Here is a 26261-nt window from a genome sequence, read left to right on the forward strand (position 1 = left end):
GCTGTCCGGCCCAGACCCGCATCTCTGCCTACTAGATGCCTCCACTTGGCCATCACACAGTCCTTGCAAACTATCCCCTTCCCTATGAGCCTGCTCCTGTTCCTGGGTTTTCTACAGCAGAAATGGTCCCACCATTCATTCACCCAGCTTCTCAAGCCAGAAACTCCTCTTCTTCCCACACCCAACCCCCTCACCACTACCACATTCAATCAGCTTCCAAGACCAGACTACAGCAGCTCTTCAGTATCTCTTGAATCCTCCCACTTGGCTCTGTCCCCATGATGATAGCTACCTTTGCTAAGGCCACCATTGCCTCCTGCCTAATCCTTAACAACGTCCTAACTGACCTGCAGCCACTTGTTTAGTCCCCGACTCCCTTCATTCTCCATGACATTACTGTGACTCTACCACGGTGGTTGGAATGTCTTCTGGAAAGATCAGGTTTTGCCTCTACTCAAACTCCTCCCCCTACTTCCTCCCGAAGCCAGCAGGGCCTCCAGGCTGTAACTACTGCTCATCCAGCCTCACCACTCACACCACACTCCTGGCCACACTATACACGCTCTGGCCACCGTTAATAACCTGTGTCTCCCAACATAAGCACCACACTCCTATCAGCTCCACCCCTTCACGCACACTGTTCCCTCTGAACAAATGCACAAATGAATTAGAGGAGGTGGAGGAGAAATCAACTTCTCATAGCCAAATAGTTTCAAAAGCAAAATTATAAGAATCCTTTCAATTACTTTTACAACATAAAGAAGTGTTTAAACTGCATGTGAGCATAACATACCTAATATAATCCAGGGTAGGGTCTCCAGAAGTATGGATACCCAAAACCCACCACAGTCTAAGGGGGAAGTAAGGACAAAGCTAATAAAGCCAAAGGATTTGTCCCTGGGGACAGGAGTGGAAGCACTCACTGAATGCCACTGCATCCAGGAAGGAGGCACACATTGGCCTCTGAGCCTGGCGAGAGCAGCAATGCACCATGGGCTCACCCACTACTTGGGAGGCTGAGGCACAAGAATCACTTGAACCCAGGTGATGGAGGTTGCAGTGAGATCACACCACTGCACTCCAGCCTGGGAGACAGAGCAAAACTCTGTCTCAAAAAAACAAAAAGAACAAGTGCTCACTGATTTGCCACCAAGTCCCCACAGCAAGAAGCCCCAGTTACACAACACATAAAGCTGCCTGCCCAGGACTGATGCAGTGTTATTCCAGCATAATCTTAGGATCCCTTCAAACAGGCACGCGCGCACACATGATCCTCTCTCATCCAGCTGGGGATCAGGACTTGAGAGCACATGAGGACGCGTCAGCTCATCTCTGCCACCACTGCCCTCGCTTCTGGTGTCCTCACGTCCTAACCGCAGTATTTAACAACTGACAGATGGCCACAAATACAGGAGACATGTGGACCATGTTGCAGGGAGCTGGGCTGTGGGTCCGGGTGCCCGCATTTCCCCTCTGATGCCTGAAATTCTCTGTGCGGCTCCATTCCCCTTCATGCCAGTCTTCAAGATCATGCCAGAACAGCCATGGCCACATACTTCCTGGCGACGCCTCCTCTCAGTCAGAGGCACCTGCCCGGTGGGACAGCTCTCCCTTAAGCTGCAAGTTTTCCAACTCAAGAGACGCACTTAAATCCTAAAAAAGAAAACTCACACAGGCCCAGATAAGACAGAAAGATTCTCCTGGCATAAGTAGAAGGAAAAAATATAGAATGGGTCAGGAGCCTGCCCTTTGCTCAGGTCAGAAAATAGGGGCATTCGCAGGGGGGCAGAGTGAGCAGGAAGGAGGGAGAAGAGGAATGCTCCAGGTCACCCTTCGAGGTCTGCTGTGGCAGGTTCCCCAGACAGACAAAAGGCATTATTGACAACATGCATGAGTCAGAGTGGCCCCAGGTCAACGCTTCAGCTTCTTTCAACCCCTCCACTTTCAGGCAGCCCCTTCTAGAAGCAGGACTTCCTGTCACACAAAGGGCCTCTGTGGCCCTTTGTCCACAAAAGAGGAGCGGCCTCTTCCCATGCTTGGAGGCGGCAGTTTCGGAGGCTCTTCCCTACCCAACAGTCTGATGAGCGGAATCCTCAAGAGGAGCTGAAGCCCTGGTCTGAACAAGCTAAAAATGAGAGACAGCAAGAGGGGACAACACCAAAGAACACGCTAGCCTGGATGCACAAATCTAGAAGGTCTCTGAAATCTGCATCTATGAGTCTTCACAAGACCCTGGGGGTGGGGGGGACCTCTCAATGATCCAGCTGCCTCAGGCAAAATACCTAAGAGCTCTGTGCCTGACACTGCTCATCGGTAAAATGGAATCCAATCTGCTTGACAGGTTGCATGGATCAAATGGCATCCGGCTGGGACCTGGCACAGTGCCTGGAGTATGCGGACCTTCCACAAGCATCGGCCAGGGAGAAGGTGACTGGGGCCAGGCTCCACGGCAGCCCAGCTCCTGAGCCAGTAAGCCAGGTGCCCCCACATTGGTGCACTCCATTCTCACAGGGTTGATGGACACTTGAACAACCTCCTCCAACACAGTGGCCAAGAGCTAGGAAACAGTTCTGCACAACATGCTACGGGGACACACAGAGGGTCCAGAAAGTGTGCCCAGCGCTGATGTTTCAGTGGGAATTCTTCAGCCGGAGCAGCAAGGAAAGGCACCTCAGGTAGAGGAACCTATGTGACAAAGGGGAGTTAGAAACCAGCCCAGTGCAGGGTCACGCTGGTCCTGGAGGGCAAACCCTGGGAAGCTGCTGAGGCTGTGAAGGAGGGGAGAGGGGACTTACAAATGGCAGGGTGCTGAAGATCAGACACCAGCCCAAGTCACTAGTTACTCCACCACAAGAGTGACTTCTGCTGCCTTTACCTACCAGCAATAAGTAGAATGTCCTGATAAAAGCCCACCACGAGAATGCTAGGTAAGCATGGACAAGAAGAGGTCATACCCATCAGAAGCACCATCTAGAAATGAACTGCCTAAATACCTTCTCAACCAGTACTATAAATATGTGCCTTTGAAGTTTAAAAAGCCACACGAGCTGGGTGTGGTGGCACATGCCTATCTATAGTCCCAGCTACTTGGGAGGCTGAGGCAGGAAGATCACTTGAGCCCAAGAGTTTGAGGCTGCAGTGAGCTATGATAGTGCCTGTGAGTAGCCACTGTACTCCAGCCTGGGCAACACAGTGAGATCCCATCTCTAAAAAAAAATTTTAAGTACAAACCACGAGAGGATTTGGTTTTCAAATATTTTCTGGGCATCTATGCACTCAACTATGGTGCCGCTTTCTCAAGAAAATATTCTATTTCATTCAAAGGTATCAGCTAGAGCCAAAGCACTCTACTGTAGAGAAGAATACGGAGGCAGTTTGGTGTGACAAACTGATAAATGAATTCTAACTTGACAGTGCTTTTATTTCTAAAAAAAGTTCACATAAAATGAACTAGCCAGTAATTTGGAAAAACAAACAGGGAACTCAATTGTCAAGCAACAATCTGAAACTAATAGGCTTAAATCAAGCATAAAATTAATAGCAAAAGTTTCCCTTAAACAAGGAGAGTGGGCCAGGCATAGTGGCTCACGCCTGTAATCCCAGCACTTTGGGAGGCGGAGGTAGAAGGATTGCTTGAGCCTGGGAGTTAGAAACCAGCCTGAGCAACATGGTGGGATCCTGTCTCTATAAGAAGGACAAAACATTCCTTAAATAGTAAAAAAAAAAAAAAAAAAAAAAAAAAAAAAAAAAAAAAAAAGGAGAGTAGAAAGAGAATAGGGTTTAAACCAGCTGTGACAGGTGAACATTTTAACTTCTAAGCTACCTTCTTACCAGCAAAATGGGAATAAAGGTGGCTGACCTACACAGAGCAGGAATTTAAATGACACATTGTATGTGAGTGCCTGCAAATGTCAGTCTCCCGCCTTCCCAGCCTTCTTGCTCCTAGTATGACTCCTCCTGGCCTCTCTGGCAACTCCCACCCCCTACAGGGAGGATATGGCTTCGTGGCTTCAGCAAGCAGGACTTAAGCACCCATTCTCAGCTGTGCCACTGAGAACTCTAGAAACACAAAACAAAGATCTTCAACGTTAATCCTCACACACAAGCGCACGTGCGCACGCGCGCGCACACACACACACACACACACACACTTTGTGATGCTACCTGCCTAATAAACATTTCCAGTGACCACTTATAAAGGGGAAAAATTAATGACAACTCTTATTTACGATAAAATGCCGAATTACAATATACAATAATACTGTCTGAGAAGCCCTGAAGAAAATGTCTTGGTTACTCTCTTGACTTCATTACAATACCCCATACCCCCACTACACACACTCACACACTCACACACACACACACACTCACACACACACACACACTCTCACACACACACACACACACGCAGGCAGAAAGAGCCTATCCTTCATAAAAATTTGTCAGTTTGGCTGTCTCAAGACATAGCCTGTGTCCCAAATTCTTAAATATTTTCAACAAAATGTTTAATTTATTCTAATAAACTGAGTAAATATCAAGCCAAGGAAATTGATTTTAAAAATTATTTTACATATATCTCTCCCAATATTCTAAAAACATTTACTTTCTGAGTTCCAGAAACCTTGCTAAGAGCTAGGGGATGGAAGTGAAAATAAGTGAATAACACCATGCAGGCTCTGCGGTCCAGGAGCTCACAGCACAGTCAGCCCTTCATACCCAAGGGTTCCACATCTGTGGATTCAACCAGTCAGGAATCGAAAATATACAGGGGAAAGAAGTGGGTAGCTGCATCTCTACTAAACATGTACAGACTTTTTTTTGCTTGTCATTATTCCCTAAACAATATGTATAACTATTTACATTGTATTTATATTCTATTAGGTATCATAAGTAATCTAGAGATGATTTAAAGAATACTGAAGAGTGTACATAGGTTATATGCAAATACAACACTTTTATATCAGAGATGAGCATCCATGGATTTTGGTATCCTTTGGAGGGTCCTGGAACAATCCTCCAAGATACAGAGGAACAAACTGTCTAAATACTAGGAAAGATAAGACAAAGTCATGCCTAATTAGGCTGAGAGGGAAGGAGGGAAGGAGGGAAGGAGAGAGGAAGAGAGGGGACCTGGGGGGGAGGGGAGAGGAGAGGAGGGGAGTAGGGGAGTGAAGGGAGTGGGCAGGTGGGCAGGCACAGCAGTTTGGATGAGGAAAGGCCTGCAGCTGCACAGCCTCCTAGGAGCCAGCATGAGGTGGACTGATGATTGACGCTGCTGTCCAGGCACAGGCTCAGGAAGGGCTCTGAAGGCCTGTGCAGCCACCATTGCTGAAACTGACTGAAAACAGCAGCCTACAGCCAACTAGTGCAAAGTTAGCTTACAGTAACATTCAAAACCCTAAGTAGCATTCTTACGTCTAAAAAGCTGAACACTTGGGCTTTATCTAAAAATATATGTTTAAGAGTGGGTGATTACCTAGAAAAAAAGTCCAGATGGCTATGTACCAAAAATGTGAATTCTTCTATTCAATGAAATGTAACGCAGCCTTACTTACCGTATGCCAGGCACCTCGCTGGGCCTGTGGGGTCCCGGGATGGGTAGAAGTGACAAGGTCCCTGTATATATTCCAGTAGGGGTCAGGGGATTTCAAAGCCACACCAGTGGGTAATGTAGCGGCAGACAGCATTAAGGGCTGGAGCAAAGCATGAAGACAAGTGGGGGACAGAGAGTGACAGGGTCTACCTGGACAGATGGTGGTCAGGGAAGGTTGTCCTGAGTCTTGAATGAACATCTCTGGGTGGCGGAACATGAAAGTCTGGGCTTTTGCATATCTGTATCACTTAATTGTTCTGCCATAAGAATATACTGATTGAGTTGCTTTTGAAAATTCAAAAGGAAAATAAGGCAGCATGTAGGCACCTTCCCTTTATGTAAGCATGAAATCCAAGCTTTTCCGGTAAAGGAATCCATGAGCCTTATCTTCTAGACACGATAACCGGCCTGCAGTATTAATTGCATTCTCTCAAGACAAGTACTTCTGGACAGTCCTGCAAAGCACCCAATCGGTGTCCTTATCACCCTGTGCACACCTGTGGGGCCCAGGGCTCAGCCTCCTCTTCTCTGTGCACACTAGTTTCCTGGGTGATCCTCTCCCTCCTGTGACCTAAAATCCCATCCACGTGCTGATGTCTCCTCACTCAGCCTCTCCCTGAGCTCCAGATCCGGCATGGCCCGAGCTGCTGGCTCAGCATCTCCCCCTGGGAGGCTCACAGGCCTCTCCGACATACTGGCCGAAACCCACCTCTTGCTCCTGCATCCCCCAGTTGGGCTCCTCCAGGACACAGCTGCTCAAGACAAATGCCCCAGTGTCATCCCTGACTCCTCTCCTCCTCTCATGTCCACATAACATCACCTCTACCTCAAAACAGAGCCAGAATGTGGCCGCTTCATACCACCTCTGTCTCAGTTACCCTGGTTCAATCTACTAAACTCAAAACTTGCCAACAGCTATTGTCAACTGTCACAGTTATTGACGGGGAGTCGCCCTGATTACAAGGTCCCACGTGATTCTAGCCCCTGCTTCCAGCGCCAGTCTCGCTCCTTCCAATCCCCACCCTGGACCCTGGCTACAGTGACCTCCATATGGTTCTCCAGATGCACCAGACTCGGCTTACCTTTGCACCTGCCTCCTCTCTGCTGGGAATACCTGCCTCCCACGTCTGTAGGATCTGCTGCCTCCCAGCATCAGATATTTGCTCAAACATTACCCTCTTCTTGAGAAAGCCTTCCCCAGCCCTGATACTCCAGCCCTAACTCTGTTTTGTTTTCTTAACACTCAATCTCACCTGCCAAATTATATATTTTCTATCTCCACTCACGAGAATGTAAGTTCCTTATGCACCAGGATTTTGCCTTGTTTGCCCGTGTTCCTACCACTGACACGTAACAGGCACATAATAAACAGAACTGGAATGAATGAGTCAAGGAATGACAGAGCATAATTCTGTTTTCAGCAGCACAGCAAACCAGGTATCTTAATGACTCTCCTGTTGAAGAAATTTATTTATTTATTTATTATTTTATTTAATTTATTTATTATTTTTATTTTTATTTTTATTTTTTTGAGACAGAGTCTCATTCTGTCGTCCAGGCTGGAGTGCAGTGGCACGATCTTGGCTCACTGCAACAGCCTCTGCCTCCTTGGTTCAAGCGATTCTCCTGCCTCAGCCTCCTGATTAGCTGGGACTACAGGCGCGCACTACCATGCCTGGCTAATTTGTTTTGTATTTTTAGTAGAGACGGGTTTTCACCACATTGGCCAGGAGGGTCACAATCTCCTGATCTCGTGATCCGCCTGCCTTGGCCTCCCAAAGTGCTGGCATTAGAGGCGTTGAGCCACCGCATCCAGCCTATTTATTTATTTATTTATTTATTTTGAGATGGAGTCTCACTCTGTTGCCCAGGCTGGAGTGCAGTGGAGTGATCTCGGCTTACTACAATCTCTGCCTCCCAGGTTCAAGCAATTCTCCTGCCTCAGCTTCCCGAGTAGCTGGGATTACAGGTGTGTGCCACCAGGCCCAGCTAATTTTTTTGCGTTTTTTAGCAGAGAAGGGGTTTCTCCATGTTGGACAGGCTGGTCTTGAACTCCTGACCTCAAGTGATCCACTGGCCTCGGCCTCCCAAAGTGTTGGGATTACAGGCGTGAACCACCATGCCCAGCCCTTAAAGGATATATTTTTAAAAGAAGGAAATTATTTCAGACGGAAAGCCCCGAAGCACAAGAAGGAATGGTAAGCAAATATGCAGATAAATATATTGGATAAATCTAAATAGCACTAACTGTACAAAAGACAATGGCAAATTTGCAGGATTTAAAAAATCAGAAAAAAAAACTGGACAAGTTGAGAGGGCATATGGAGTTAAAATGTTTTCTATCCTTCCATTGTTCAAGAGAAGGGTAAAGATATTACTTTAGACTTTGTTAAGTACACAAAAATATCTAGGATAACCACTAAAGGAGCAGGCTGAGAATTTAATTTCTAAACTAAGAATGAAAAAAAAATGCAATGGAAAGTGGGCACGATGAAATGCAATCAAAACAAAAGAGAGAATAAAAATCTCACCAGAAGACTATAGCCAATAGAAATTACAAGAATAAGAAAAAATTGCATGTCTATGCAAATTGCATTGAAGGGCCTAGCCACTGCAATAAGAAAAAAGAAAAGGTGTAACAATCAGAAAAGAAGAAACATAACAGCATTATTAGCATTAATAAACCATTATATGGTTTTAGCATGGCTGACGAACAGAAGAAGGGAATTTATCTAGAATGAGAGCTCTCAGCTACAATTTGAGAGCTATATGTTTAAATGCAGTGCTAAGGGTTTCATTCAACGTGACGAAAAAACCATTGTCTTCATTTTATAGCTGAAGAAACTAAAACTCAGAGAGGTTAAATAATTTGTTCAGCTGGGTGTGGTGGCTCACACCTGTAATCCCAGCACTTTGGGAGGCTGAGGTGGGTGGATCACCTGAGGTCAGGAGTTCGAGACCAGCCTGGCCAACATGGTGAATCCCCGTCTCTACTAAAAATTGAAAAATTAGCCAGGCATGGTGGTGTGTGCCTGTAATCCTAGCTACTCGGGAGGCTGAGGCAGGGAGAATTGCTTGAACCTGGGAGTTGCAGGTTGCAGTGAGCTGAGATTGCGCCACTGCACTCCAGCCTGGGCAACACAGTGAGAGTCCATCTCAAAAAATAATAATAATAATAATTTGTTCAAAGCCACCTGGCAAGTAAGTGGCTAGTTTTGAAATTAAGACAATCTGTCCCAAGGCTTTACTATACTATGATGTCTCGACACATGATAAACATATACGTGCCCTCTCAGAGGCAAGCGTGATTGTGTGATTACAAGGACACTGGAGGAAAAAAGAGACGAAATTCACCTAAGGAAAGCCAGGGAAGAGGGGAATGCTTAGAGCAAGAATGGTATTCTGGAGAGAATAAGGACAGTACGTACAAAGGTTAAAAGGCATGAGGCTGGGTGCGGTGGCTCATGCCTGTAATCCTAGCACTTTGGGAGGCCGAGGTAGGCAAATCACTTGAGGTCAGGAGCTCGAAACCAGCCTAGCCAACATAGTGAAACCCTGCCTCTAGCAAAAAACTCAAAAAATTAGCTGGGCATGGTGACATGTGCCTATAGCCCCAGCTACTTGGGAGGCTGAGGCATGAGAATCACTTGAACCTGGGAGGCGGAGGTTGCAGTGAGCAGAGATCATGCCACTGCACTCCAGCCTAGGCGACTGGGCAAGACCCTATCTTGAAAGCAAAAAGCTCATAAAGGAAGGTTCTCTTGGACAGAGAGTGGAGAACAGCCCATCGAGCCCCAAGTCTTGGGCTGTCCAGTATGGCAGCCACCAGCTATTAACACTTAAAATGTAGTTAGTCCAAGTGAGAAACTGACTTTTTTTTTTTGAGACAGGGTGTCACTCTGTCATTCAGGCTGGAGTGCAGTGGCACTATCACAGCTCATTGCAGCCTCAACCTCCTGGGTGTAAGTAATCCTCCCACCTAAGCCTTCTGAAGCTTGGACTACGAGTATGTGCCACTGAACCTGGCTAATTTTTTATTTTTTATAGAGACAGAGGACTCACTATGTTGCCCAGATTTGTCTCAATGACTTTTTAATTTTAGTTAATTTTAATGTAAACAGTCACATGTGGTTAGTGGCTACCACACTGGACAGCACAGTTCTGGAGGTTCAAGTCTGGAGAAAGGGAAATGGTTAGAAGACCAGGAAAGAGGAATATATCCAAGAGGAAAAACAGACACGATATAGTGATGGATAATGCCAGGGAATGGGGGACGGGGGCAGGGATTCAAAGTTACAAATTTCGGAGACATGGTAGGTGATAATGCCACAAAGAGAAAAATAGAATTAAGAACAAACTGGTTTGGGATGAAAAATAACTGGCTTGGATCTGATAAATATAATGTTCCTGAAGCATGTCCATATATAAACGGCACTCCAGCCACATCAAGCTCCCAAGTCTGGCAGATTCTGACCTCTTTGCCTTTGCATATAGTGCTCCCTCTGCTTCTCTTGGGTACCTAAAAAACCACTCCCCCTAAAACTCATCATCAAACTGGAGTTTCCCCCAATCTCCTCCATTCTTCATGACAGAATAAGGTCCCAATAGCTCTTTAAGACTCATCACCCTGCTGCTTAGAATTCTCTTTACCTTGCTGGACTGTGGGGTCCTCGGAGACCAGAATTCAATCCTAACTGTCTATGGATCCCTAGAGTCTAGCACAGTGCCTGATGTGAATGGCGTGGACAAGAGACCAAGAAGGTAAACTGAATGAATGAACAAATGAACGAACGAATGAACGAACAAACAAATCAACTGATCCAGCCAGCCAGCATCCAGGTGAACTCTCCTTCCAGGTAGTGATCTAACGGATGGCTGGAAATAAGCCCAGAGCTCACACAGGTGCCTGCATGTCTACCAATAAAAGCTGTCATACCTGGAGATAGCATCGGGGGAAAAAAAAAAAAAGGCTGTCAGGTGCTGGGACAAGTACAGTTTACATAGCCTCACATCATGACTTTTCATCATCATGACAACCTCCACCATCCCAAATGCAAACTCTTCAACCTCAGAAGTTCACTGGGTACACCTAAGATTCAATTTAATGTCTTTGAGTTCAATGTGAAATATGAAAGATTTATCCTTCAAAAGTGGTCTTGCCGCTTTCCTTCATGGCTTTATGGTCTTGCTTTCTAACATTCTTCCTGCACAGTAATGGTAGGATCTGACTAAGTGAACCTGAGGTGACCGTCCCTATAGACGGGAAAGTAGTAGCAAATGTTTCTGTCTTCCAAATCAATAGATACCGGTGATCAGTCTACTATGCCGTGTGCTATTTTTTCTTTATGTGTCAGTTCATAGCAGAGAAGATAGAGAAGTCACTTCATTATCCCCAAAACTGTCATGTGCTTCATTTATTTTGTTAAACTAGCACTACCAATCTATGTTAGGAATTTAAGAGTCAAAGAGAGAATTCCCAATTGGGAAGTTCAACATTTTGTCCTGTTAATTACATCAACATTTTGTCAAGTAAGCATTTTCCAGCAAAATCATTCTTCCTTGTTCTCCTTCAAGGACTCCACTGTAGAACAAATCCTGATGGGAAACATGACTGAGTATGAAATTCATAGCACCCTTCACATTAACAAAAAGATAATCTAAATCCTGTACTATTGTGATGACCATTGGCACACATTTCAAATTAATTCTAACTTCCTATTAGATTAAGTTTCTCAAAATAAAATATGTACCATGAGCCCACATAAAGATTTATGTCTTATGATTCATATATGACAGAGTCTAAAAAGAAAAAATTTAGGCCAGAGCCCCAGGGCTGGAGGAGATGTCAGGTAGACACAACCTGTTACTTGGTGTCAAGGCAGAACTGTGACACGCAAATATATTTAGACCAGCCTAGTGAAATGTGACTATAGTGCCTTCAAAAGTAATCACTATGGAAAGGCAAACAATGTCATTCATTCATTCATTCAAATCAATAACCCTTGTCTAATTACTGTCTCACCACACTGACACACACATACATGCTCCTCTTTACCAAACTCTAAGGGTCTAGGATACTGGGGGACGTTTCTTCATAGTCTTAGAGAAGGTTCTGAGGCCACCTCTAGAATCTGGTCTGGAGAGCTGCCCTGGGCAGAGGTGGACACGAAAAAGGCCCAAACACCAACAACACAAACTCTGAGATTTCTAAGCCAACAGCAGCCCCAGGGGGGCTGCCGTTTAACCCCTTCTCAGTTTGGAGCAATGCCAGCACTGCAAGAGTCTGGTATCCCTTTCTCATCTTTAAATCTCACAAGCACAGCAGCATTTATACTAATGTAGGCAGAAGCTAGAGGCCAGGGAGGGAAGCATATCAAATGTTACTTATAGACTGCAGAAGATAAGAAGGTCAATTATACACTAACAAAAGGAAGCCAATTGGAATATTCTATACTTAATATATACTGAAAATATAATAGTAAGTATAAAATGCTAATTGGGGAACAAAGGTAACTAAATTATGGGAGAAGCGAACTAAGCCACTGCAGCTCCTGAGCCTGCAGCCTCACTTCTTCTCCAGGCCCCAGGATAATGTCGCCTGGCTCACCAAATGAAAGCAGCACCTCTTCAAGGAGACTGACAGAAAGTGCCCACTAGAACACCAGGAAGGAAGACGGTTCTGACACACTGCATAAAAATATTGCTTATGTATCCCACTTCATTCTTCAGTTTTATAAATTAAAATAGTTGTAAAGTTATTAAATTCAACTTCAAATACAATTAATATATTTATGAAAGTGCCTGTTTTCCTGAAGTGCTTTTGTTTCAGAAATTCTTCAAGGCATATATTCGAAATACTTTAGAAAATACAAACAAGTGCTATCCTGTGAACCTCCCCAAGGTATTTCAAGGTGACTTTGGACAGACAGTGATGGCCACACTGAGGTCTAGGAACAGTCACCCACTGTTCTCAGCATACCTGTTTATAACTAACTCCCACACCTGAATTTCAGAGGATTCAAATTCAATTTTTAGCAAAGACCATTTTTAATGATTCTGGAAAATTGTGAGTAAATTCCATTTTTATAAATTAAATCATTTTCTCCTTTATTTATATTATGTTGTATTATTTTAAAGTCTTTCATATTCCAATACCTCTTCAGTTCAGCTCAAGACAGAGCTGTCAGTATTCCCTTATAGGGGCTGAAAGGCAGAAATGCTAAATGTTTGGGGTTTCCCTTTCACACCCTGAAGAATCCTCTTTCAAAGAAGAATCGAGTGCTTGTCTGTTTCTTGTATTAGTTGTGATTGTATTAAGTTCGGCATTCTCATCTGGCAAGCTATCCCATCGTGAGGCCCGCTTCTATCAGTAACAATTGACTGTCTCTCCCCTGAGCTAGGGGAGAGGCAAGCAAAACTTTATAATATAGAGAATTGTTGATTTTTAAGAAATGTCAATGCTCTTTGTACTTGAGGTAATTCATTATACATCTATGCCAAATGGTACTTAGAGCAAAAAAGTTATTGAATAAAAGCTGAGTGTTTGAAAGTGAAACAAATATAAATGGACTCATCAGCAGAAAAAAAAAAAAACACTCTTAGCTAAGTGATATTCATCTTAAGATAATAATGTGAAGAAAGCAGATTACTGTAATGGAAAGAGTAATGACCCTGGTCATGAGACCAGAGTTTCAGACTCACTTGGCTACCAACGAGACAAGTGACCTTGGACAAGTCGTCACCTCTGGATCTCAATTCCTTTGGTAAAGCGAGGAGCCTGGAATATTAACTCAAAGAGCCATTACAGCTCTAAATATTGCGTTCCCACCTTCTGCATTATGCCGCCAAATGAATAACAGAATTGTGTGGGTGGGCAAATGGGTCTCAAAGGACTAACACTGTTTAAAAAGAAAAAAGGAAGGCTTATTTTTACTTATTGGCATAAATCTCATACCTGTAAAACATGCTTTGGTTTGAAGTTATGAAACCTCTTTGCTGTTTTCATAAATACAACATTTAAAATTCAACTAGAATTCAGTAGGATGTTTTACTGACAAGAAGGGATCTGAAGAAAGAGATATTCAGAGCTACAAGAGCAAAGACAAAACTGATGGGCCCGATTAAGGTCGAACAGACATACTATATACCTTGGGGGTTTCTAGAAACCTTTCCTGTGCAATCTTAAAAGTATTCGAAACACACACTTCACGGTAGGTAACATTCTAACAAGAAAGCATGCTTTTCTGTGAGGCACAGGCTGCACCAGCACAGTATTTTCTGGAGAACGGAAAGAGGATGCTGCCTTTTTAACGGCAGTCAGTAATCCAGTAAGTATAATTCACTGAGTGATGGATCACTTAAGTATCAGGATTTTAAAAATCTCATTAGAATTACTGCATCACAGCAATAAAGGGGAGCCACTGTTTTTAAAAAATTCCAGAATATGACTTCTAAGAAACAATTAAATACGTACATAAGGCTGCTCAGTTATTAAAACAATAAGACTTTTATATTTTGTTACCCGACAAAAATATAAACAGTGTCTAGTGACAGCCCTCAGAGCGGGACGAGGGCACAGAGTCCAGCTGGGATGAGAAATGAGAAGAACTGAGGGGGAGGATGGGAAGGTGGTCGGGAGGGGTCCTGGAACGGTGGCAGGTGATTCAGAGAGTCTGTAGTAGACAGTCATGAAACAGCAATTACAGTCTCCTGGAAAAGATAATCTGCTTTTTCTCTCTCAAGTCCCACTTACGTGTTTGTAGATTAGATTTGGCTGTAAAGAAAGAAAATGGCAGCATGTAATAAACATTAACGCCTTAAAGTAGAGGGAAAAGCCCTCTACTAACAGCTAACTCAAGTAACTCATTTAGTTACTCGGTAAGAAGAAAAATAAAGCTAAAGTATGTCAGCTACTCTAAAACATGCCAAAGCAAAGGTGCAAAGTTATTGCATCTATTTTGAAAGGAAGCATGCACGTATGTTCTAAAGCCAGAGTCAAAAATTACAAAACACAATCCTTCATTTGTTTAAGCCGAAATCTATTCTCCAAGAAAATCAAACACTTACTCTGACATTTTCTCCAAGCACCCTGGATAAAGCATTCTGCATTGCTCAGTTAATAATGAACTAATTGAACATTTCCATCAAGGAGCTCTAAAACTAGGTGCGCTTGCATAGAAGGTGAGAGTTCTGTTAAATCAGTCACTCAGTGAGAAAGAAAACAATTCCGTGAAAATTCTACTTTCAAAGAGGTGTACCTTAAAGGAAATGCAAGCCTTCCACAGCACATTCACATTTTTCTGTCAGATGCCGGCTAACTCTGCAGCTCAGCTTCCGTACCTGCCTCTTTCCAACCCTGCTGGCATGTCTGACCTCTGTCTCTCAGCTGAATTCTCCCAGCACATTTCATCATTTCCTGTTGGCTGCCGAGATAAGGTCATTCCCCTACACTGCTGCATTCACTGTACAGTCCCAGGTTCCCAGACTGCACGCTCCTGCCTGCTGTGGCCATCACAGAAGAGCTTTCTTTTCAGAAAGTGGCCAAAGAGAAATTTCAGTATTTCCACGGAAAATCAGGGAGAAGAGGTCTGAGAACAAAATTCATACAACCCCCTCCCCCACACACAAAAAATCAAATTATACACAAACTAACTTACACCATACACGAGAGTCTTCTAATATCTTCTTGTATTTGGGATCCTCCTGCTTACAAGAGAAAAAAGACAGCATGCTCTGCATCTGAGGGGCGTCACAGCAGTCAGTGGGACAGGGACTTGCTTGCACAGGATAATGTTACATTGTCCCCACATGTGGAACTCAACTTCCTTCTGTGACTACACACAACAAGGCAATGCCTGTCAGCAGATGAACAGGAAGCCTCATGCAGGAGACGGGACTGGGGACACGGAGTCCCCTGGAGACAGGCAGGGGACCCCATGGTCTCTCAGCAGCACGACTGTCTCCTAAAAACTAGGACACTCAAATACGCAAGTGTGATTACACGGAAATAAAAACACCTCGCTTCTTCAATTTTTACAAAGAATTTAAAGTGAAAAAAAAAAAAAACAATAAAACTTCAGGTGAGGAGAGAAAGATTTTAAAATGCCTGTGCCTACAAGAATACATACTATATGATTCCCTTTGGATCCAGCACAAGAAAAGGCGTAACTAATCTACACCCTTTGAAGCCAGGACAGGGAAGAGAGAGAGGAGGCAGGCAGGCAGGGGCGCCAGGAGGGTTTTGGAGCCGTGCTGTGGCTCTTAAACTGGCTATGGGTGTGCTGCGCTTGTGAAAATTCACTGATATGTACACTTGAGATCTGTGCACTTTAGGTATGCATATTATTCAATCAAACTTTTTAAAGTCTCATACAATATCAAAAAATACAGACACTACAGGAAAGAGGAGATATGGAAACTAATCTGCAAAAACAGACAGGAAACAAATATCTCAAGGGATCAATTTCCCCTAGGTGCCCTCCTAGAAGATACACATGCACACTCCCCCATTCCCCTTGGCAAGCCAGGATCTAAGTGGTAATGGCCAGGGCAGGGCCAGTTCAGGGCGGTTCCTCCTTTCAACATGGCCCAAGCGGGTGTGTGTAGGGATGGGAAAATACGTAATTGGCAAAAGAACATACTGCAAGGGGAAACTGTGCTAAGTGGATATACACTATTTACCAGTGTTCTTGCTACTCACATTCATTCAAAAATGTTCAGTTAAAAACAGCCATCTAGTCTTACCTTATAACACAAAACAAAGTAGGTTAAAAATCTCTTTTGAAAATCTTGTGTTTAGAAATTCCTTAGGCTGGGCCGGTGGCTCACACTTGTAGTCCCAGCACTTTGGGAGGCTGAGGCGAATGGATTGCTTGAAGCCAGGAGTTTGAGACCAGCCTAGCCAATATGGTGAAACCTCATCTCTACTAAAAAATACAAAAATTGGCCAGGTGTGGTGGCGCCTGCCTGTAATCCCAGCTACTCAGGAGGCTGAGGCACGAGAATCGCTTGACCCCAGGGAGCAGAGGTTGCAGTGAGCTGAGATCACACCACTGCACTCTAGCCTGGGTGACAGAGCGAGATCCTGTCTCAAAAAAAAGAGAAAAAGAAATTTCTTAGTGGAAAAATACCAATAAAAGCAAAGACCACATAACATGAGACTCTATTACTTGACATATGATAATAATTTACACTACTTGAGAAATTTACCACCCCTCCCCACACAGCCCTTCACCAAAAAAGCAGAGAAGTCAACACATATTTCACTACATCCTGTAGTCGGCTTAGTTAAATCCACAGCACCATCACAGAAGATGAACACCACAGTGCCATGCCCGCCACAGCTGGCAAGCACTCACTCCACTAAGACAGAAGCAGCACCTGAGTTCTGGGGAAGCGAGTTTGAGACCAGCCTGGCCAACATGGTGAAACCCCGTCTCTACTAAAAAATACAAAAACTGTCTACCTGTTCCCTCCCCCAAGCCAGGATACCAGAAAACTTTTTTTTTTGTCCCAGAGCCCCACTTAGGGCTGCTGGTTATAGGAGGGCTTTTTGTTTAAGAGACTCACTCTCTTTTTTAAAATCCAACAAACACAGGCTGCTCAATAAACATTTACACAGCACTTACTTTATTTCTGGCTAATCATGAAAATAGCTCTATGGGGGTAAGCACTGTTATCTTCATTTCCCAGATGAGAGGTTATGCAACCTGCTAAGTGTCCCACAGCTGGTGCAAGGAGAGCCAGCCTGTGAGCCCAGGCAGCCAGCCAGCCTCCAGAGTCCCAGCTACACGACACTGCCCCTCCATCTGGACTTCTCTCAAGGATCAGAACTGGGTCTTGGATATAGTTTCTGCTTAATAAAAAGCTGAACTTGGAGAAGAGACCCAAGGCAGAACTGGGGTTGGGGGGTGGAGGGTGAGGTCTGGGGTAGGGGGTGAGGGCCACATCAAGCTCAGGGCAAGGGAAGGCCAGCCCAGCAGCAGCAGCCATTCACAGTCCAAGCCACAGGGCCACCCTCACATGCCCTCAGGCAAAGTGCAGCCTGGATGCCTGGGGTGGGTGGAGGCATTGTGAGTCCTGCCCCAAGTACCCAGCTACCAGAGCAAGGGTGGGGGCGGGGGGCAGAAAAAGAAAACTGACTTTGAACTGAATAGTAGTGGGACTAGGAAGTCATCAGACCAGATCTCCAGTGTGGCTAAAGACACCCTCTCCCTGCCCATGTCAGCCACACCTCACTAGTGGACTCCAGGCAGGAAACGTGGACTATGGCAGAAGACAAGACTGACTCAGGCAGCTCTCCTGTCCCGGGCAGTGATACAGCTGCCCGACCACCCTCTAGGTGATGCTGGGACAGAAACGCCGCTCAGGGAAGCTCAACCTGCTGGCCTCTGGCATGCAGAGCCTAAGCTGGAATTCCAGTTCTGATCTGGCTTCTGTCATCAAAGACTGGAAACCACTGGACATTCATTCAACAACCATTAATGCCAGGCACAGTGCTTAGGGTCCCACAGTCAAAGCAGCCAAGGTCCTTGCCCTGGCCCACAATGTACAGGCTCAGCAGAAGTGCAAATAAATAAAATGAGGGACGTCTCGTGCTGGTTCTCCAAGAGTGTGCAACCAGCCTACTCAAACCATGCGGATTAGGGTGGAAGAAAATTCAGAAACAGAGTCCACCAAGTTAACTAAAGACCAGCAGCGCCATCCATCAGCTGAGGCCCCCTGCAGGGGCGGCAAACAACACGCAGGGCAGCACTTCCTAGGGGTATTCTTTCGCCCAGCGGTCAGTGCAGCTCCAGCAGGCCAATTCATCAGCCTAGCAGGACTCAAAGACAGACCAGGATCCAGCAGGGCTGCTGCTTCTGTCTGAGGCCTTTTGTTATATGATTGTCGCATGGTAAAAATGACTGCTTTTACCACATTTACCACGCTCTTTTGAAACACTGTAAGATAGGTACTCCTAGCCCTGATTTATAGGGAGGGAAACCACCACAGAACATAAGCAATCTGCCCAAGGTCACCCAGCTAATAAGGGCAGAATGGAATTCAGTCAGGTCCATTTGATACAAAGCCCCTCCTCTCTCTACCACACCCGTGCCTCCCATGGAACGGGACCTGCTATGAAAATCAGGATATTTGGCAAAAGGTCGTGTCATTTGGAAATAATGAAATTTCTACAATTTTTTTTTCACCACTTCTCTACTGGTCTGTCATTGCTCTAATACTATACTGCCTTAAAAAAAAAAAAAAAAAAAAACAGCAGCCGGGCACAGTGGCTCACGCTTGTAATCCCAGCACTTTGGGAGGCCAACGCGGGCGGATCATGAGGTCAGGAGAGCGAGACCACAGTGAAATCCCGTCTCTACTAAAAATACAAAAAATTAGCCTGGCATGGTGGCGGGCGCCTGTAGTCCCAGCTACTCAGAGAGGCTGAGGCAGGAGAATGGCGTGAACCCAGGAGGCGGAGCTTGCAGTGAGCCGAGATTGCGCCACTGCACTCCAGCCTGGGTGACAGAGCGAGACTCCGTCTCATGCCTGGGTGACAGAGCGAGACTCCGTCTCAAAAAAAAAAAAAAAAAAAAAAAAAACAGCTTTATTGAGATATAATTTACATGTCACACAGTTCACCCATTTAAAGGGCACAATTCAGTGTTATTTAGTATATTCACAGGTGTGTGCAACCATCACCACCGTCAAGGGTAGGACATTTTCATTACCTCAAAGAGAAACCCTGTACCCTTTAGCTATCATCCCTCTATTCCCAACCCTTTCCCCAGCCCGCAGCAGTCATTGTGTTTTACAAGGTGATTCTTGGCTGGGCACGGTGGCCCACGCCTGTAATCCCAGCACTTTGTGGGGCCAAGGTGCGCAGATCACTTGAGGTCAGGAGTTGGAGACCAGCCTGGCCAACATAATGAAACCCTGTCTCCACTAAAAGTACAAAAATTAGCTGGGCATGGTGGCACACGCCTGTAATCTCACCTACTCGAGAGGCTGAGGCAGGAGAATTGCTTGAACCCAGGAGGTGGAGGTTGTAGTGAGCCAAGATTGTGCCATTATCCTCCAGCCTGGGCGACAGAGCAAGACTCTGTCTCAAAAAAAAAGGTGATTCTTAAAGTGATCACGGGCACACAGTAATTGGGTTGTTAATAGAATACCGCAGATCGCAGTTCTGTGCTCGCCTCAGTCTTTCCCTAGCAGGCTAAAACTAACAGCTGAGCCAGGACAGGGCAAGGGCAAGGCAGGAGACCTCAGTGGCAGGTGGCTGGCAAAGGAGGTGCGGTACCTGGCAGCCTGGCACGGGGCAGGCTCTACAGTTCCTATGTACCTGGGTCCCTGAACTTAGCACGCCCCAAACACACAGCCAGGTGATCCATCGGCAGCAGGGACGACAAAGTTAGGCAAAAGACCAAAAGGAGCTGCTCTGACCACAGGCCTTTTCCATTAGGAATTTATAACTCCCTATCTCCAGAAAGGCAAACACCGAGATCCTACAGGCTGGCCCAAGCCAGGGGTAACTAGAATAGTGTTGTTCTGAGAAGCCAAACTAGTCAAGGACTAGCAAGACCCATGGCTTGGATAAAAAGAAGATTCCCCCAAATCTGGTTGATTTATTTGCTAGTTCCCTCTGCCTTCCTCACATGCTGCTGAAAGATGGGGAGGGCATGCACACACTCCTGTAGCACCTAGGTTTCTGTCACACATCTCTATACAGGACATCAAAACCCAACCGTGTGTGGCATCGGCGCACAGCTGAAAACCACTCGGCAATAAAAAGGAATGAGCTACTGACAGATGTAACATGGATGAATCACAAAAACATCATGCTGAGCAAAGCAGCCAGATGCAAAATAGCACCCACGTGTGTGTCTACGTGGATGAAATTCGAAACCAAGCAAAACCAATCTACAGGGACAGATTAATGTTTGCCAGGGCCAGGGGGCAGGGTGAGGGACTGACTTCAAAGGGACACAAGGAAATTTTGGAGCAATGGAAATATTCTGTCTTGACTGAGTCACACAGGTGTTTCCACTTGTCAAAGCTCCTAAAAGGATGCACTCAATTGTATGTAAACTAATACCTCAATAAAGAGGAAGAATTGGGGAGAAGGAGGGGAAAAGAAGGTGAGAAACAGAAGAAAAGGAAGAAAAGCCCTTGGCAGAAGTCTAGTAACAGAGCTTCCTTCCTACCCAGCGTCTGCATCTGCAATACAATGGTGACTGACATTAACCAAGAACCACAAAGTGCCTCAGATTCAAAAGATTAAAGTAAATTCTGTGTCATTTTAGCCCAAGTGTATTTCTTGGGCATCAATTCTTAGAATAACTGATCCTCTACCAATGACTTTGGTAGAGGATCCAAATGGTCCACTTTCTAACCAGGCTAGCTTGGGTTCTTCCCACTAGCACTACGATGAAAAGCATGACAATGATAGTTCAGTGACCTGGAAGTGGCAGGTGTCAGCGACAGGTTTCAATGGCTGCTAGACAGTAAACCAGTAAAATTTAATATGATAATTTAAGGCATTAGTTTTTCTCTCTCTTCAAATAAGTAAATCTTAAATTCTAGAAACCTACTATAATCATAAATAAATATATAATCATAAATAAATACTCATAAATAAATTACGTGAAAATGTGATAGGTCAATCTTTTTCATATTTTTCTTTTGGCTGAGAACAGGGTAGTGGCTATTTGCAAATCCTACTTGTTAGCCTTTCGTATGTTTCATGAACCAAGATGTAATAGAGCCATCTTGGGCTGGGCGTGGTGGCTCACTCCTGTAATCCCAGCACTTTGGGAGGCCGAGGCAGGCGGATCACGAGGTCAAGAGATCAAGACCATCTTGGCCAACACGGTGAAACCCCGTCTCTATGAAAAATACAAAAATTAGCTGGGTGTGGTGGTGTGCACCTGTAGTCCAAGCTACTTGGGAGGCTGAGGCAAGAGAATTGCTTGAACCTGGGAGGCGAAAGTTGCAGTGAGATAGTGCCCCTGCACTCCAGCCTGGTGACAGAGTGAGACTCCATCTAAAAAAAAAAAGAGCCATCTTGTCTTTACTCATCCCACATGTGTACATAAAAAGGAATAAACCAAGCCAAACGTCTAACATTCTCTATCAAAGAAGAAGGTGCTAGGACAAAGCAAAGCAAAGTATCAGTTCTATCTTTGGCAAAGGAAAAAATGTTAAAACACTTTACATAAGCTTGCTTCTCTGGCACTTGTCCAAAGATTTTCTTTAACAGTGAAGCGAGACTAACTAATCGAGACAGTCCAATTGAGGAAAAACTTTAAAGCACCAACGTGATAGAGCTGGAACATGTTAATTTTTTTTCTTATGCATTTTATAGAATCCCCAAATGCCACAGGAGAAGCAACATCTAGATTTCTAGCACATTTCAGTTAAGATGTCACACAGCCTCATGGTCCTGGGAATAGCTCGAGCCTTCTCTGGGCAACACATTAAAAATGGAAGATGATCCAAGAAAGATCTGAAATTCAAAAGGAATGTGAGCAAGGTTCCTGGTGAATTTGTGGGTATTTTCAGGAATAAAGTTAGGGGCAAGATATGTTAATGTTTTATTGGTGTGATTTTTTTTCCCCTCATCTATTTATAGTTTAATTCAGCCATCTGACAAACATTTTTCAGCACTGTCCAGGCTCTGGAAGCTACAAACTAAATAATTCACTTAAACGAACTTGTCCGTAAGCAGCTTCAAGTCTGGTAGGGTAGACAGACGAGTACCCAGAGGACCATGCAGGGTGACAGGTGCTCCATAACAGACCAGGCAGGGAATACGGAAGGTGGGGCTGGGGCAGGGAGCCAGGAAGAGATGTGGGAAGATGCCCAGGAAAGCTGGACTCTGAGCTGAATCACGTAAACAAGGGCCGTGTCCTGCTGCACCTCTGGCTGTGGCCTCCCCTCTTTGGCTGGGGCTTCCTCCTCCCTCAAAGGAGGGCAGAGACCATATAGAAGATCCCAACCTTACTGATCAGGGCTTTTTCCTGAGGGCAGGAAAGGCAGCCGACACAAGGCCACCGACTTTATTTTGCCCCCTAAGGACATTTAAAAAAGAAAAAGACCTATCACTCCCATTATTTCATTAAAGACATTTTAACACCAAAAGATTGGTAATACAACCCCAGAATCAATGAAAAGCCTTAAACTAAAGATCTTTAACTTTGTAACAGAATAATTATACTGTTGGTGTTTCACTGTCTAGCACGATAGTGAAACTGGCATTGTGAGTTGGTGTTTAGAAACCCTGCACATGGGCCAGGCACGGTGGTTCACGCCTGTAATCCCAGCACTTTGGGAGGCCGAGGTGGGTGGATCACGAGGTCAGGAGATCAAGACCATCCTGACTAACATGGCGAAACCCCATCTCTACTAAAAATACAAAAAATTAGCCGGGCGTGGGGATGGGCGCCTGTAGTCCCAGCTACTTGGGAGGCTGAGGCAGGAGAATGGCATGAACCCGGGAGGCAGAGTTTGCAGTGAGCCGAAATCACACCACTGCACTCCAGCCTGGGCCACAGAGCGAGACTCCGTTTCAAAAAAAAAAAAAAAGAAAGAAACCCTGCAAATGGATGATCAAATTAGGTACTTTACTGAGTGCATATTTTCTGACATTTTATACACACTCCTCAGATCTTTATATACAATGATATACTCAGGATATACACTCATGATAACCTTGCAAGGTGGGAGTACTGTGCCAGTTTTCAGATGAGAAAACTACAGGTTTGGGGAAGTGGCTTGCCCACAGTTGCACAGCAATGGCGGCACGGGAAGCTGCAACCCTGGCTCCCTCTGAGAGCCGAGTGTGTCCTGGACCTCCACAAACAGCGTGACACTGCAAGAGAGCTGCGGGTGATTGCAGCGGCTCTTCCCAGAACTAAACATCTGTTTCACTGTTGTTGCTTTGGGGAAGGCAAAGGAAGAGTTCAAGTCTGCCACCTTTTTTTTCATAGTCCCTAATAACCAACTCAAACCCTTAGTGAAACCAGGAAGGCTATAAACATGTAAGAAAATGAAATCGTGGTGCCAAGCATTCCAGGACACTACCATTATCTTCTCCCTTCTCCTTCTATATTTTGGATCAGTGCTGGGGAAAAAGAAAATGGGTAAGATGGGAAAAGAAATAGGTAGCATTTGAACCCTTATTCGAGATTTTCAATACTTGGCATGTGTCATGGTTAGTTTTAGAGTTTTAGGTGTCAACTTGACTGGAATACCTAGGAAAACCTAGAAACCTAGTAAAGCCTGATTTTGGGGTGTGTCCATGGGGCTGTCTCCAGAAGAGACTAGCACATCAGTGTGAGTGGTTGAGGTGGGGAAGAGCCACCATCAATAAGGGCAGGCACCATCCAATCTGCCGGGGGCCTGAAGAGAACAAAAACAGGAAAAGGGCAAATGTGTCTATCAATGTCCTGGAGCTGGGATGCACTCACCTCCTGCCTTGGGCCACGGAACCCCAAGCTTGCCAGCCTTTGGACTCCTGGACTTACACCAGCGGCCCCTGGGTTCGTAGGCCTTCAGCACTGGACTAAGAGCTACATGACTGGCTTCTCTGGTTCTGGGGCCCTCAAATGTGGACTGAGCCACACTACCGGCATCCCAGAGTCTCCAGCTTGCAAGCAGCCTGTCATAGAATTTCTCAGACTCTACAACCAATTGAGCCAATTCCCCTAATAAACTGCTTATCTATCTCCATCCATCCATCCATCCATCCATCCATCCATCCATCCATCCACCCACCCTATTGGCTCTAATACAGCCATGTAGTAAGTATACATCTAAAGCCTCTAGGTGCTGGCAAGTGTTACATAAATACAACACAAAAGACATGGTCACTAACTTCCAAAAGCTTCCATTCTCAGTTTGAAATATGGAGATAATTATAAATAGAATACCAACTATAAACTTAAAAGTGTATCTCATTTTACAAATTTCTTTTCAAAAAATGATCGTGACATTACATGGTAGACTTTCTTTGTATTCTATAAATGTATTCCAACTAATCTGTAACCTCATTTCAATTGCAATTCTTTTCTGATGGCACACCAGTGATTTTTCTCCCTGAAAGATGTTAAGGAATATTATTATTACACTGTTATTAGCAGTACCACTTAACATTGGTTTAGACGCAAGTTTTTCTTCTTATGGAGGCCTTGGGGAAGAACCAAATACATTTAAGATGAGTAATCTTCCCACCTCGATAACTCTGGCAACGATGACCATTGTAACATCTGCATTATCCAAGCAATATGGGATTGATTATCACTGTAGATTGGAAATAGTTTTCTCTTTTCCTACGTAGTTTCTACGTAGAAAGTAGAAACTAGGTCAGGCACAGTGGTTCATGCCTGTGATTCCAGCACTCTGAGAAGCCGAGGCATGAGGATTACTCAAGTCCACGTGTTCGAGACCAGCCTGGACAACATGGAGAGAACCCACCTCTACGAAAAATTTTTAAAAATTAGCTGGGCTTGATAGTGCACAGCTGTGATCCCAGCTACTCAGGAGGGTGAGGCTGCAATGAATCATGATCCCACCACTGCACTCTAGCCTGAGTGACAGGGTGAGATGCTGGCCCTTAAAAAAAAGAAAAAGAAAAAAAAAGAAAAGAAACTAGAATGACCCCCCGTTTCAACAAGTATCAACACATGGCCAATCCTGTTCCACCTGTGATGTGAAAACTGTAGAATGCTCACAAAATCACACAACCCAAATGCATCTCCACCTGACCTGGCATGTCCCCTTTGACACTGGCACCCACAGCCCAAGTCCTCACGCTGGGAAGAGGCACAAAGCAAGCAGAGCAGGGCCCTGGCCTGAAGGGATCAGCAATCTGGTGGGGAACCAGTGCCACCTGAATCACATTTAAAACAGAGAACGACTAAAGTAAACCCGCAAGGTTAACATCACATTGATGAGTCATGGCAGTATCAGGTGCCTCCTGAGATGACGTAATGAAAAGGGCACTTCACCTCTGTGGGACTCTCTCCAAATTCATCCGCCAATCTAATACTAGGAAAAATCATCAAGGACCTGGATGGGATCCTAGAACTGCAAGAAAACATCAGTGGGAAAACTGGTGAAATCCAAAGAAAGTCCATAGTTTATTCAGTAATACTGCATCAATGTTAATTTCTTAATTTCAAAAAATGAGCTGTGGTTACATAAAATGTTAACATTAGAGAAAGTCACGCAAAAGGTAGACAGGAACTCTATTAGTTTTGCAACTTTTCTACACATATAGAATTCTTGTAAATAAAAAGTTTATTATAGAAATAATAATACAAAAGTTTAACGAACATTCATTACGTCCTTTGCAAAAAGGAGTCAGGGACAATGTGGTCTTCTTTTTAAAATTTAGCCAAGGAAGATGAAGCCTAAAGAAATCAAATGATTTGTTAAAATCTTGAAGTAAGCAAGCACCTGAAATGAAGGCAGGGCCCTATGTAAGCTGACGTCACCCGAGGTGCTCCACGGCAGTGCACCACCAGATACGGAGTGCTTGTGATAACAAGCAGTGCTGACCATGAGATGGGAGGCTGGCCTGCAGCGCCTCCCCACGCCACCCACAGCTGTGCGGTCAGACAGCGACCCAGTCTCCCTGCACCACCCTGCCCTGCCCCCAGCCTCTCCACAGCCCTCTCTGCTC

The 26261-nt window shown here is 45.0% G+C and overlaps 1 protein-coding gene across 5 annotated transcripts in view; it reads right to left on the bottom strand.

Moving 5' to 3' along the window:
* The window catches only part of PACSIN2 (protein kinase C and casein kinase substrate in neurons 2), a 144967-nt gene that overhangs the window by 77768 nt on the left and 40938 nt on the right, over nt 1-26261 (bottom strand). The window contains exon 1 of one of the 5 annotated variants that reach the window (XM_058431237.1): nt 15250-15356. The exons of 3 other annotated variants lie outside the window; for them this stretch is intronic. The gene's annotated coding sequence lies outside the window, so the exon portion shown is untranslated. Of the gene's footprint in view, nt 1-14850; nt 15102-15249; nt 15357-26261 lie in introns of those variants that run through there. One more of the 5 variants, XM_058431236.1, reaches the window with a different exon arrangement.

Source organism: Hylobates moloch, unplaced genomic scaffold, assembly GCF_009828535.3.
Source record: "Hylobates moloch isolate HMO894 unplaced genomic scaffold, HMol_V3 SCAFFOLD_19, whole genome shotgun sequence".
In the NCBI taxonomy this organism is placed as follows: domain Eukaryota; kingdom Metazoa; phylum Chordata; class Mammalia; order Primates; family Hylobatidae; genus Hylobates; species Hylobates moloch.